Source organism: Oncorhynchus clarkii, chromosome 18 (genome assembly GCF_045791955.1).
Source record: "Oncorhynchus clarkii lewisi isolate Uvic-CL-2024 chromosome 18, UVic_Ocla_1.0, whole genome shotgun sequence".
Taxonomy (NCBI): domain Eukaryota; kingdom Metazoa; phylum Chordata; class Actinopteri; order Salmoniformes; family Salmonidae; genus Oncorhynchus; species Oncorhynchus clarkii.
In genome coordinates this window covers 2174035-2189320 of record NC_092164.1, presented here as the reverse complement: position 1 = coordinate 2189320, position 15286 = coordinate 2174035, and the positions used below count along the sequence as shown (strand labels likewise).

At 42.9% G+C, this 15286-nt stretch overlaps 1 pseudogene; it reads left to right on the top strand.

Moving 5' to 3' along the window:
• Nucleotides 1-10857, top strand: part of LOC139373916 (zinc finger protein 79-like) — a 260279-nt pseudogene extending 249422 nt beyond the window's left edge.
• The last annotated feature ends 4429 nt before the right edge of the window (nucleotides 10858-15286 follow it).

Genomic DNA, 15286 nt, shown 5'->3' with positions numbered 1-15286 from the left:
TGTACATGCAGTTAGTCGGACTTGCCAGGATAAAGTGGGTGTATCCAGGATAAGGTGGGTGTGTCCAGGATAATGTGGGTGTGTCCAAGATAAGGTGGGTGTGTCCAGGATAAGGTGGGTGTGTTCTTTATAAGATAGCATAGTGCTTACTGACCATGAGCAACCACTTAGAATTCAGCTATCTGAGGTACACTACAATGCCCTGTATCCAATCAAAACCCATCAGATGAAACAGAGGTCTTACCTTTCAGTTGGAAGTCTCAGAACCCACTCCTCCTCCTAACACAGATCAGGAACAGGATCAATAGATGTTGTCTTGTTGTGACTGAGAGAGAGATCCACAGAGAGAATGCTGCTACCCACCTCTACAATGGCTAAGGTGTGGTGAACTTTACACCCCTAGCCCAGGGCCTGCCTGGCTAACTTCCTGCCCGCTGTACAGCTTTACAATGCAGATATCAGCTAAAAGCTAATTATTCACTAGATCATTTCTCCTTCTGTCTGTAGGGCTCTCTCTCTCTCTATTTGGTCTGTCTGTAGGGCTATCTCTATTTGGTCTGTCTGTAGGGCTCTCTCTCTCTATTCAGTCTGTCTGTAGGGCTCTCTCTCTCTCTCTCTCTCTATTCCGTCTGTCTGTAGGGCTCTCTCTCTCTATTCCGTCTGTCTGTAGGGCTCTCTCTCTCCCTCTCTCTCTATTCGGTCTGTCTGTAGGGCTCTCTCTCTCTCTCTATTCTGTCTGTCTGTAGGGCTCTCTCTCTCTCTATTCGGTCTGTCTGTAGGGCTCTCTCTCTCTATTCGGTCTGTCTGTAGGGCTCTCTCTCTCTATTCGGTCTGTCTGTAGGGCTCTCTCTCTCTATTCGGTCTGTCTGTAGGGCTCTCTCTCTCTATTTGGTCTGTCTGTAGGGCTCTCTCTCTCTCTCTCTCTATTCGGTCTGTCTGTAGGGCTCTCTCTCTCTATTCGGTCTGTCTGTAGGGCTCTCTCTCTCTATTCGGTCTGTCTGTAGGGCTCTCTCTCTCTATTCGGTCTGTCTGTAGGGCTCTCTCTATTCGGTCTGTCTGTAGGGGTCTCTCTCTCTATTCAGTCTGTCTGTAGGGCTCTCTCTCTATTCGGTCTGTCTGTAGGGGTCTCTCTCTCTATTCGGTCTGTCTGTAGGGCTCTCTCTCTCTCTCTCTATTCGGTCTGTCTGTAGGGCTCTCTCTCTATTCGGTCTGTCTGTAGGGCTCTCTCTCTCTCTCTCTCTCTATTCGGTCTGTCTGTAGGGCTCTCTCTCTCTATTCGGTCTGTCTGTAGGGCTCTCTCTCTCTCTCTCTCTCTATTCGGTCTGTCTGTAGGGGTCTCTCTCTATTCGGTCTGTCTGTAGGGCTCTCTCTCTCTATTCGGTCTGTCTGTAGGGCTCTCTCTCTCCATTCCGTCTGTCTGTAGGGCTCTCTCGCTCTCTCTCTCTCTATTCCGTCTGTCTGTAGGGCTCTCTCTCTCTCTCTCTCTCTCTCTCTCTCTCTATTCCGTCTGTCTGTAGGGCTCTCTCTCTCTATTTGGTCTGTCTGTAGGGCTCTCTCTCTCTATTCGGTCTGTCTGTAGGGCTCTCTCTCTCTATTCGGTCTGTCTGTAGGGGTCTCTCTCTCTATTCCGTCTGTCTGTAGGGCTCTCTCTCTCTCTATTTGGTCTGTCTGTAGGGGTCTCTCTCTCTATGTGGTCTGTCTGTAGGGGTCTCTCTCTCTATTCCGTCTGTCTGTAGGGCTCAATTAGCTTGACTACGAGTCTCTTTAGCTAACAATCCACTCCTTGCCACTCCTTGTCATTGCCAAAGAGACTGGCCTTTCAATCTTAACGTTTTCTTTTCTTTCTAAACAGCCCCCTGTAATTCTTAACTGTATTTCTTCCATTCAGTTGAGTCTATGAAGGAAGCCTGGCGTGAAGATATTTCAACATCATGTCCAGACAATAAAAGGCTACAATGATCACCCGTGCCTGGTAGCCAAATGTATAGGTGTCCCCATAGGTCTAATATTTAAATGGAGGAAATGTGATCCCAATCATTGTTTTGAGCCTCCACGGTAGCCATCCCTCCTGATGAACAGACTCCCCATCCTTCTGCTGTGAGCTGCAGAGGACAGTGAAGTTGCACTTGATACTGTATGTGTTTATGGATGAGAAAGGTGAACTTGCCCATTTCCAGAAATGAGCTCAGCGGGGAATGGGGATTCCCTGCTTTGCCATCTGTTTCCTACGTCAACAGCCAGGGTTTCATTGAATAGGCACTATACTTTTATTTTATTTTTTTTAAATGTAATTAAACCGACGCATTTGCCGGTTTTCAACTTCAATTCACAGGAACGAAACATTCCGAAACGCGTCCCCCGAAACACGACCCGACCAAGCTTCTTGGCACCAATGTGTCGGAGGAAACACCACCCACCCGGTGACTGTGTCAGCATGCACCGCACCCGGCCCGCCACAGGAGTCGACGGCCCTCCCCTAACCTGGACGACGCTGAGACAATTGTGCGCCCGTCTTCCGGTCGTGGCCAGCTGGATTCGAACCCAGAATCTCCAGTGGCACAGATAGCACTTAGACCACTGCGCCACTCGGGAGGCCAACTTACACAAGTTGTCTTCACTATTCCCTTCTTGAGCAATTCTCTATATTATATTATATTATATTATAGCCTAGCCCAATGTGTCCCAGAAGTAGCGATATAGTTTGGTCTCTTACTTTGAACGATATATATTTGAGGAAAGAAGCACCTTGCTTGCTGGATATATACAATGTTCACAATGAATGGCGAGAGCTTCTCTGATGTGCTCCCATTGGCTGTGCCCAACGTTGATGTTTATAATGAAATGTATTACGTCAGAATGCCCAATGTTAGAATGAAGAATTAAGGAACGTTTTCCTGTCAGTCTAATTTGCATAAACATTGTGATTGGATGATAGCGGTGAGGGTTATTTAATCAGGGTCAAATTCTCTGATCTCCTCGAGCTCATTATTGAGAAAATGTTCATATTTGAAGAGTGATGAAAGGCTAGTCTTTTTAGTAAATGACAAGGCGTGGCTAGGAATGGCGTGGCTAGGAATGACAAGGAGTGGCTAGGAATGGCGTGGCTAGGAATGACAAGGAGTGGCTAGGAATGGCGTGGCTAGGAATGACAAGGCGTGGCTAGGAATGACAAGGCGTGGCTAGGAATGACAAGGCGTGGCTAGGAATGACAAGGCGTGGCTAGGAATGACAAGGAGTGGCTAGGAATGACAAGGCGTGGCTAGGAATGACAAGGCGTGGCTAGGAATGACAAGGAGTGGCTAGGAATGACAAGGCGTGGCTAGGAATGACAAGGCGTGGCTAGGAATGACAAGGCGTGGCTAGGATTGACAAGGCGTGGCTATGAATGACAAGGCGTGGCTAGGAATGTGGAATGTTAGTCTGGGTATAAGTCTCTTTAGCTATGGTTCAATGACTCTCACCAGGAAGTGAGGTAACAGTAGAACTTTAAGAACCGTTGCCTTGGATACATCTATCATTACCTGATTCTAGATTCCATTTCAGACATCAGCTCCCTCCCCCTCCCTAGATCCCACCTCCTCAGGGGGAACTGAAAGGAATACATGAAAGAGGTTCCACACACCACACAGCCTATTGATTGTTGTTTCCACCTATCCTGTCCTTTCAGATCTGTGAACTGATAGAAGAGGGCGGGGCTAAGCGGCAGGGAGGGGAAGGGGCTGCAGTTTAAAGTTCCTGAATACTTGATCTACTGATGGTATGTCTGCTATGACAACGGGCTGTTCAGACTGTACTCGGGCCTGTACTGACATGTACTGGCTGTAGCTGTAGGGTTGCTTGAAGCCACAAGTTCCTCCACAGAGCAAGACTGATGACAGAACACTGTGGATATACAGTACCAGTCAAACGTTTTAGAACACTTACTCATTCAAGTTTTTTTTATTTTATTTATTTTTTACTATTTTTTACATTGTAGAATAATAGTGAAGGCATCAAAACAATGAAATAACACATATGGAATCAGGAAGTAACCAAAAAAGTGTTAAACAAATATATTTTAGATTCTTTAAAGTAGCCACCCTTTGCCTTGATGACAGCTTTGCACACTCTTGGAATTCTCTCAACCAGCTTCATGAGGAAGTCACCTGGAATGCATTTCAATTAACAAGTGTGCCTTGTTAAAAGTTCATTTGTGGAATTTCTTTCCTTCTTAATGCATTTGAGTCAATCAGTTGTGTTGTAACAAGGTAGGGGTGGGATACAGAAGCCCTATTTGGTAAAATACCAAGTCCATATTATGACAAGAACATCTCAAATAAGCAAAGAGAAACGAGAGTCCATCATCACTTTAAGACATGAAGATCAGTCAATTCGGAATATTTCAAGAAGTGCAGTCGCAAAAACCATCAAGCGCTATGATGAAACTGGCTCTCATGAGGACAGCCACAGAAAAGGAAGACCCATAGTGACCTCTGCTCTAGAGGATAAATTCCTTAGAGGTAACTGCAGCTCAGATTGCAGGCCAAATAAATGTTTCACAGAGTTCAAGTAACAGACACATCTCCAACATCAACTGTTCAGAGGAGACTGGCGTGAATCAGGCCTTCATGGTCAAATTGCTGCAAAGAAACCACTACTAAAGGACACCAATAATAAGAAGAGACTTGATTGGGCCAAGAAACACGAGCAATAGACATTATACCGGTGGAAATCTATTCTTTGGTCTGATGAGTCCAAATTTCAGATTTTTGCTTCCAGCCGCTGCCTCTTTGTAAGACGCAGAGTAGGTGAATGGATGATCTCTGTGGTTCCCACCGTGAAGCATGGAGGAGGTGGTGTGCTGGTGACACTGTCTGGGATTTATTTAGAATTCAAGGCACACTTAACCAGCATGGCTACCACAGCAAGGGATATTTGACCAAGATGGGATATTTGACCAAGAAGGAGAATGGTGGAGTGCTGCATCAGATGACCTGGCCCTCCACAATCACCCGACCTCAACCCAATTGAGATGGTTTGGGATAAATTGGACTACAGAGTGAAGGAAAAGCACCCAACAAGTGCTCAGCATATGTGGGAACTCATTCAAGACTGTTGGAAAAGCATTCCTCATGAAGCTGGTTGAGAGAATGCCAAGAGTGAGCAAAGCTGTCCTCAAGGTAGAAGGTGGCTACTTTGAAGAATCTAAAATCTATTTTGATTTGTTTAACACTTTTTTTGGTTACCGCATGTGTTATTTCATAGTTATGATGTCTTCACTATTATTCTACAAAGTACTAAATAGTTAAAAAAAATAAATAATACATATTTTTTGAATGAGTAGGTGTGTCCAAACTTTTGACTGGTACTGTATATATGTATACATGTAACCGGTGCTGTGCTGCACCGCTGTAGCTCTGCGTTGTGTGTGGTTAATTGAGACTATAGACGTGGACTTTGGAGATCAGGTAGTTTTAATCAAGCAGAACTCACTCTCTGCATCCTGCATCTGCATCCAAAAGGAAATAAAACATTTGTAGAGCCACATTATGTTCTGCGAGTCGTCCGCCTCTTTCTCTCATAGTGCATCAAAATTATTTTCGAATTCAACAATGAGTACAGCCTCTCCTTATTATGCATCAACACGTGACATATTTTACATAGATAAAAACCACATACCTGCATCCAAAATAAATAAAACATTTGTAGAGCCACATTATGTTCTGTGAATCGTCACCTCTTTCTACAACAGATGCACAATAGGAGAGGGTCTGGGATCATTCGAGGAGCTAGCCATCGTTCACACATACAATAAAATAGCCTGCTATTAACCACATGTTGAATTCAGAATGTTGATATCATCCTAAAAATTACAATTACAAGTGCATCTTAACAATACCATCCACTTATGAGTAACCTCTAAATATACATCATTATTCATGAACAAAACACTGTGTGTAGGACTTTGTGCTTAAAAGAATCGAACGTTTCTGAAGACGACAGAAAAGGCGTGCCTACCTCTCTCAGTGCATCAAAAATGATTTGAGCACGAGCACGCCGGGCAAAACGTAAGTACACGCTCCCCTTCTCCCAGGATGCAGGCATGCATAATAACAGATCAACACGACATATTAATATATGAGGCTGGTGAAATTCACATAGTACTTTAACAACCGTCACATACACAAATATAAATATTATACACTACATTAAATAAATATTTATACTTTGTACATTTAGAATGCATATAGCAGGACAGAAAAAATGGTCCAATTCACGCACTTATCATGAGAAAATCTCTGGTCATCCCTATTGTCTCTGATCTGGCGGGCTCACTAAACACAAATGTTTCGTTTGTAAATCATGTCTGAGTGTTGGAGCATGCCCCTGGTTATCCGTAAATGTAAAAAAACAAGAAAATGGTGCCGTCTGGTTTGTTTAATATATGGAATTTGAAATGATTTATACTTAAATATATTTTATCAAATACATGTACTTTTGATACTTAAGTATATTTAAAATCAAACACTTTTAGACTTTAACTCAAGCAGTATTTTACTGTGTGACTTCCCCTTGAGAAATGTTCTATTAATTAAGGTATCTTTACTTTTACTCAAGATTGACAATTTGGTACTTTTTCCACCACTTGGGCCAGTAACCGAAAGGTTGCTGGATCGAATCCCGAGCTGACAAGGTCAACATCTCTCTGCCCCTGAACAAGGCAGTTAACCCACTGTTCCCCCGTAGGCCGTCAGTGTAAATAAGAATTCGTTCTTATTAACTGACTTGCCTAGTTAAATAAAGGTTAAATAAAAATAAATTAATACAAATTATTATATTTGTATTTAAAATCACTTGGAGCTGATTTCCTGGTGTTTTTACAGTCTATTATGGTTATTTGTTTTGCTCATTAAAACTTGGGGGGGGCCAAATAAAACCACCCGTGAGCCGCCAGTTGGGGAAACGTGGTTTATACTAAAGTCCAGTTGGGGTGGTACTGCAACATATTGACCAACCGCAATTAAACCCGACCAAACAAGGACAAGTCCTGTTGCGCTGCGGGAGTCGGCGAACAGGAAGTTCCGGGCAGGCGTCAGCCATAATGAAAGCGCCAGAACTGTTCTCTGAAGACGATAGCTTTTATGTCCGTTTCAAATGTATTACTAACAGGTATGTCATTGCACGTTTAAACTTTATAATATCGAAATAACATGTCAGGTCACAAATCCGTCAAGTTGTTATCGCGTTTGTTAATAAAGGTTTGTGAAGAATGTGCTAATAAATATAATGTTAGTCATATAGTTAGCTAGCTGACAGACTTTAGCGTTTTCAGAGTTTAATAATTTACCTTATTTCGTCAAAGTAATTTCATAAAGAATCAATTGATTTGAGATTTGTGAGTCCGTTTGACATGTTTATTATTCTGATTATTTCCATATGTTTATGAGCTGGTAAAATGGCGGCGCCTCTCGGTCTGAGTCAATAGACTTGCAGGCTGTGCGGCTGCACCAGAGAGACAGTTTCAGGGTTGTTTTACTGTTTACAAGCAGAATGTCATGTTCGTCTGATTTCTACATGTCACTGTAACAATATTCAGACACATTCAGTTGTTTCTATATTTATCTATAGTTGTTACTATGGTGTGAATGGGAAATACAATCGTTTTTTTTGTGGGTGAAATAAGTAGAAAATGGTGCATAGTTCTGCTTCAAACAAACTGCAACCTTGTATTAAACGTTTATTTATGTGAATTTAGGTAGTCTACTATATATTAACTGCACTTAGGGAGTGAACATTATTTACAATAAGGTCCTCTGAAAGCAAAATGGATGGCCATCCCGTCAACAAAATATATATTGAACTTAACCCCCCCCCCCTGAATGCTTGCTTTTGGACATTGTCTTCAATAAAAGAGGCCTGGTGTGTGGAGGAATAGTATATTTTTGGGGGACTAGGCCTAATCAACAATAAAATCACAGCACAGCCATTGGTTATACAGCATTAAACACGTTTGGGATTAACACGTGTGGGTTGGAATAACCTTTCCCAGTATTTACACCATCCCAGCAACTATCATAGAAATACAGTATCACTTTGCTCTGTGCTTCCTCCCAGCATGCACTTGGTATTCTATAGGCTATGGATCATTTGATTGGCATCACATTAAATAGCCTATAGTCCCACTTGATATTGTCCAGCAGAGAATCAGAGATGAGGGGAGGCATCAGGCACACATTGATTTATTTAAGCGATAAGGTCAGAGGGGGTTTGTTATATGGCCAATATACCACGGATAAGGGCTGTTGTGGAGGGCCTGGATACAGAATTATTGCTATTATAAACTGGTTACCAATGTAATTAGAACTGTAAAAAGAACTGTAAAAAGGAATGTTTTGTCATACCCGTGGTATATGGTCTGATATGCCATGGCTGTCAGCCAATCAGGGCACAAATCCACCCATCAATTACAAATGGCATGACCCTCTTCTGGACTAGATTAAAACAATACTCAACCCTCCCCTTGACTGAGATTGAAAAAGCATAACCCTAATTTTCCTCCAGGTAACCATTCTGTACATTTAGATTCTGTACATTTATCTCTTACGTTGGGTCATTTAAAGTGTGAACTTTATGTCTAATATGAATTAATGTTTTGTTCTCAATGTTTAACTACCTGATCTGTTGAAATTAGATGATTGAACAAGAAAAAATACATTTTTAGAGAATAAGGAAAGTGCCAGAACTGTCAAGACAATAACTTTGTGTCCGTTTGTCTTTATTACTACAGACCGACTCAGATTAAGTCTGAGGCCGGTAACATCAACAGTGAGGACAAACCCAGCCTGCCACTCTCCTTCCACACTGAGTCCAAACCTACAGTCACTGGGTTCTGATTGTGACAGTGGAGCCCAGTTTACACTGCAGGATCCAGAGATGGCATCAGTGAAGCTGGAAGACTGCAGTCAAACACTGGAGCTGAATGTCAACATTAAAGATGAAGAAGAGGAGGAGAAGATTAGGACAACTGTTAGTCATGGTAAGAGCTGGATCTATCTATAAGTTATCTTCATAAATTAGACCTTAACTTATGACCAGCCTATTGATAGGTTGACTTCTGTCATTCTGACATCACATCCCTGAACAACTGGGTTATCTGGAGTGATCAGAGAGTAGACTAAAGAAGTGAAGTAGACAAACTGCCAGTGTTTTAAAGGTCTATGAAATGAGTCTGTGTAGTTACTAACCCTTGTGATAGTGAGTGGAGGATGATATGAAATGAGTCTGTAGTTACTAACCCTTGTGATAGTGAGTGGAGGATGATATGAAATGAGTCTGTAGTTACTAACCCTTGTGATAGTGAGTGGAGGATGATTAATGGATAATTATTTTCACTCCTTTTGCCTTGGTCTGTTACCAGGGTTCGGGCCAATTCCAGATATTTTGGGAAATAGACTGAAATTCCAGTTCTCTTCAATGATTTTCATTTAGGAAAATGTGGAATTGGAATTAGGTTTACATTCTGAATTGACTGTTATTTAAAAGCAATTGACCCCAACCCTGACTTACCCACTTTTAGAATAGTTGTATTCCCCTGTATTGTTCAGCCTACTGATATGAATACATATGTCACCCGGTACAGCCAGAAGAGGACCGGCCACGGCTCAGAGTCTGGTTTCTGCCTTCTAGGGAGTTATTTTTCTAGCCACTGTGCTTCTACATCTGCATTGCTTGCTCTTTGGGGATTGAGGCTGGGTTTCTGTAAAGCACTTATACATGTCAAATGTATTTTATGATGCACTTTTTACATCAGCAGTTGTCACAAAGTGCTTTACAGAAACCCAGCCTAAAAACCCCATAGAGCAATCAGTGCAGATGTAGCTTCATAAAATACATTTGACATGAAAATCACACCAACTGACTGGTTCTTCTGATGTTGTTCACACAGGAGACCATGTTGAGACATTCTCTACATCCAGAGAGCAACAGCAGGAAGATCACAGAGCCAAGAGGTCTCACCACTGCCCACATTGTGAGGAGATTTTCCCAATTATATCAAAGCTAAAATTACACCTAAAAATACACACAGGAGAGAATCTGTATTCCTGTACTGACTGTGGGAAGAGATTCACAACATCAAGGGCTCTGACACTCCATCAGAGAGTGCACACTGGAGAGAAGCCTTACTACTGCTCGTACTGTGGGCAGAGTTACTCTCAACAGAGCAACTTCAAAAAACACCAACGTCTACACACAGGAGAGAAGCCTTACTCCTGCTGTGACTGTGGAAAATGCTTTACAACATCATCTGAGCTAACAGTTCATCAGAGAACACACACTGGAGAAAAGCCTTACATCTGTTCTGACTGTGGGAAGAGTTTCTCCCACCTGTGTAACTTTAAAGCACACCAACGTATACATTCAGGAGAGAAGCCATACTCCTGCTCTGACTGTGGGAAGAGTTTCTCCCGATTGTATACCTTAAAATCACATGGACGTACCCATACAGGAAAGAAGCCTTACTCCTGTTCTGACTGTATGAAGAGTTTTTCCCACCTGTGTAGCTTTAAAGCACACCGACGTATACATACAGGAGAGAAGCCATACTCTTGCTCTGACTGTGGGAAGAGTTTCTCTCAACAGAGCAACTTAAAAACACACCGACGTATACACACAGGAGAGAAACCTTACTACTGCTCTGACTGTGGGAAGAGTTTCTCTCAAGAGAGCAACTTAAAAACACACCAACGTAAACACAAAGGAGAGAAGCCTTACATCTGCTCTGTCTGTGGGAAGAGTTTCTCTCTACAGAACCAATTTAAAACACACCAACGTATACATAAAGGAGAGAAGCCTCGTCAGTTCTCTCAGACCAGCTGAGATTAAAATTGAGTGATGGAGTGATTTTTATCTGATTGCTTGACTTGGACTGAAATAAGTGCCGGCACTTTATATTTAGCTTCAGGACCTCCACAATACTTTTGAGCTCATCTATAACAGGAACAGGAGCTCAAGCAGTAGAACATTTGAGGGCCTGGTACTCCACTCCGTTAAGTTCCTGCCCAAGTCAAGCGCCGGAACTCACAACATGTATCAGATAGAGATGGTGTGATGATCACTTTTCACCACTAGGTTGGGGCGATTATTTTACAACTTTATTTAATGATACCCAGTTAATGAAATGAATACATGTGTTTTATTAATTGTCTTTAAAACTAGATTAGTTATTTTAGTTACTGATCATGAATGTGTTTGGATAAATACATCCAGTGGCGTTACTAGTCCGGGGCTTTCGATGTATCAGCCCCGGATGTTTTAGGCCCCAAACTTTGGATGGTAAAAAATATATATATTGTGCATCCGTAAAGTATTCAGACCACTTCACTTTTGCATTTTTTTTTAAATCCTTATTCTAAAATTGATAGTGAAATTTCTTGCATATGTATTAAAAATAAAAAAACAGAAACCTTCTTTACATAAGTATTCAGACCCTTTTCTATGAGACTTGAAGTTGAGCTCAGGTGCATCCCTTTTCCGTTGATCATCATTGAAATGTTTCTACAACTTGATTGGAGGCCACCTGTGGTAAAATCAATTGATCGGACATGATTTGGAAAGGCACACACCTGTCCATATAAGGTCCCACAGTTGACAGTGCAAGTCAGAGCAAAAACCAAACCATGAGGTCAAAGGAATTGTCAGTAGATCCTGAAACAAGATTACGTTGAGGCATGTATCTGGGGAAGGGTACCAAAACATTTCTGCAGCAAAGAAGGTAACCAAGAACATAGTGGCCTCCATCATTCTTCATTGGAAGAAGTTTGGAACCACCAAGACACTTCCTAGAGTTGGCCGCCTGTCCAAATTGAGCAATCGATGGTCACTCTGACAGAGCTCCAGAGTTCCTCTGTGGAGATGGGAGAATCTTCCAGAAGGACAACCATCTCTGCAGCACTCCACCATTCCGGCCTTTATGGTAGAGTGGCCAGACGGAAGCCACTCTTCAGTAAAAGGCACATGACAGCCTGCTTGGAGTTTGCCAAAAGGCACCTAAAGGACTCTCTGACCATGAGAAACAAGATTCTCTGGTCTGATGAAACCAAGATTGAACTCTTTGGCCTGAATACCAAGTGTCACGTCTGGAGGAAACCTGTCACCATGCCTACGGTAAAGCATGGTGGTGGTAGTATCATGCTGTGGGGATGTTTTTCAGCGGCAGGGACTAGGAAACTAGTCAAGATTGAGGGAAAGGTGAACGGAGCAAATTGTAGAGAGATCCTTGATGAAAATCTGTTCCAGAGCACTCAGGACCACAACGACCCTAAGCACACAGCCAAGACAATGCAGGAGTAAATTCGGGACAAGTCTCTGAATGTCCTTGTGTGGCCCAGCCAGAGCCTGGACTTGAACCCGATTGAACATCTCTGGAGAGACCTGAAACTAGCTGTGCAGTGACGCTCCCCATCCAACCTGACAGAGTTTGAGAGGATCTGCAGAGAAGAATGGGAGAAACTCCTCAAATACAGGTTTGCCAAGCTTGTAGCATCATACCCAAGAAGACTCGAGTCTGTAATCACTGCCAAACATGCTTCAACAAAGTATTAAGGAAAGGGTCTGAATACTTATGTAAATGTGATATTTGAGTTTTTAAACCCCCCCCCCCCCCAAAAATAAAAATAAACTGCTTTGTCATTATGGGGTATCGTGTGTCGCTTGATGAGGGGGAAAAAACTGTCCAGTCACCTGGAAAGATCCTCATCCATCTACCACCACTACAAAACCTTGAACCAGCTGCTAAACAAGGTAGCGAATCAGGAGAAAAGGATAATAAAATGTATTCAGACCTGGAAATAGGAGTTTCCTTTCACATGATACAGAGGGAGAAGTAATGTACAGGATTTCCCATTTGCACATAAGTTGTTGAATAGTTTAAACTGTGGTAGTGAATGTAGATTTTTTTTTTTTAGTAACCCATTATCGACTGACAGGTTCAGGTTGTCTCACTACACTGAACAAAAATATAAAACGCCACATGTAAAGTGTTGGTCCCATGTTTCATGAGCTGAAATAAAAAATCCCAGAAATGTTCCAAATACACAAAAAGCTTATTTCTCTCAAATGTTGTGGGCAAATGTGTTTACGTCCCTGTTAATGAGCGTTTCTCCTTTGCCATGATAATCCATCCACAGGTGTGGCATATCAAGAAGCTGATTAAACAGCATGATCATTACACAGGTGCACCTTGTGCTTTGGACAATAAAACGCCACTTTATTAAAATGTGCAGTTTTGTCACAATACAATGCCACAGATGTCTCACAAGGTTTGTGGTTGGCTTGCTGACTGCAAGAATGTCCACCAGAGCTGTTTCCAGATCATTTAATGTTAATTTCTCTACCATAAGCCGCCTCCAGCCTCATTTTCAGAGAATTTGGCAGTTTGTCCAACCGGCCTCACAACCGCAGACCACATGTAACCATACCAGCCCACGACCTCCACATCCGGCTTCTTCACCTACGGGATTGGCTGAGGGGGTTGCTGAGGAGTATTTCTGTCTGTAATAAAGCAATTTTGTGGGGAAAAACTTATTCTGATTGACTGGGCCTGGCTCCCATGTGGGTGGGCCTTTGCCCTCCAAGGTTGCATCCCTGCCCAATCATGTGAAATTCATAGATTAGGGCCTAATTAATTGCATTGAAATGGACTGATTTCCATATATATTAACCCAGCAAAAAAATAAACGTCCCCTTTTCAGGACCCTGTCTCTCAAATATAATTTGTAAAAATCCAAATAACTTCACAGATCTTCATTGTAAAGGGCTTAAACACTGTTTCCCATGCTTGTTCAATGAACCATAAACAATTAATGAACATGCACCTGTGAAACGGTCATTAAGACAAGAACAGCTTAATCAATTAAGGTCACAGTTATGAAAGCTTAGGACACTAAAGAGGCCTTTCTACTGACTCTGAAAAACACCAAAAGAAAGATGCCCAGGGTCCCTGCTCATCTGCGTGAATGTGCCTTAGGCATGCTGCAAGGACTGCAGATGTGGCCAGGGCAATAAATTGCAATGTCCGTACTGTGAGATGCCTAAGACAGCGCTACAGGGAGACAAGACAGGCAGCGGATCGTCCTCGCAGTGGCAGACCACGTGTAACAACACCTGCACAGGATCGGTACATCCAAACATCACACCTGCGGGACAGGTACAGGATGGCAACAACAACTGTCCAAGTTACACCAGGAAGGCACAATCCCTCCATCAGTGCTCAGACTGTCCACAATAACCTGAGAGAGGCTGGACTGAGGGCTTATAGGCCTGTTGTAAGGCAGGTCCTCACCAGACATCATCGGCAACAACGTCGCCTATGGGCACATACTCACTGTTGCTGGACCAGACAGGACTGGCAAAAAAGTGCTCTTCACTGACGAGTCGCGGTTTTGTCTCACCACGGATTTACATTTATCGTCAAAGGAATGAGCGCTACACCAAGGCCTGTACTCTGTCTGGAGTGGAATCGATTTGGAGGTGGAGGGTCCGTCATGGTCTGGGGCGGTGTGTCAGCATCATCGGACTGATCTTGTTGTCATTGCAGGCAATCTCAACGCTGTGAATAACAGGGAAGATATCCTCCTCCCTCATGTGGTACCCTTCCTGCAGGCTCATCCTGACATGACCATCCAGCATGACACTGCCACCAGCGATACTGTTCATTCTGTGCACAATTTTTTGCAAGTGGAGGAATGTCAGTGTTCTTGCATGGCCAGGGAAGAGCCCGGATCTCAATCCCATTGAGCATGTCTGGGACTTGTTGGATCGGAGGGTGAGAGCTAGGGCCAATCCCCCCAGAAATGTCTGGGAACTTGCAGGTGCCTTGGTGGAAGAGTGGGGTAACATCTCACAGCAAGAACTGGCAAATCTGGTGCAGTCCATGAGGAGGAGATGCACTGCAGTACTTAATGCAGCTGGTGGCCACACCAGATACTGACTGTTACTTTTGATTTTGACCCCCCCCCCCCCCTTTATACAGGGACACATTATTCAATTTTTGTTAGTCACATGCCTGTGGAACTTGTTCAGTTTATGTCTCAGTTGAAACTCATGTTCATACAAATATTTACACATGTTAAGTTTGCTGAAAATAAACGCAGTTGACAGTGAGAGGATTTTTCTTTTTTTTTCTTTTTTGCAGAGTTTATGTGTGTATATACAGTGGGGCAAAAAAGTATTTACTCAGCCACCAATTGTGCAAGTTCTCCCACTTAAAAAGATGAGAGAGGCCTGTAATTTTCATCGTAGGTACACT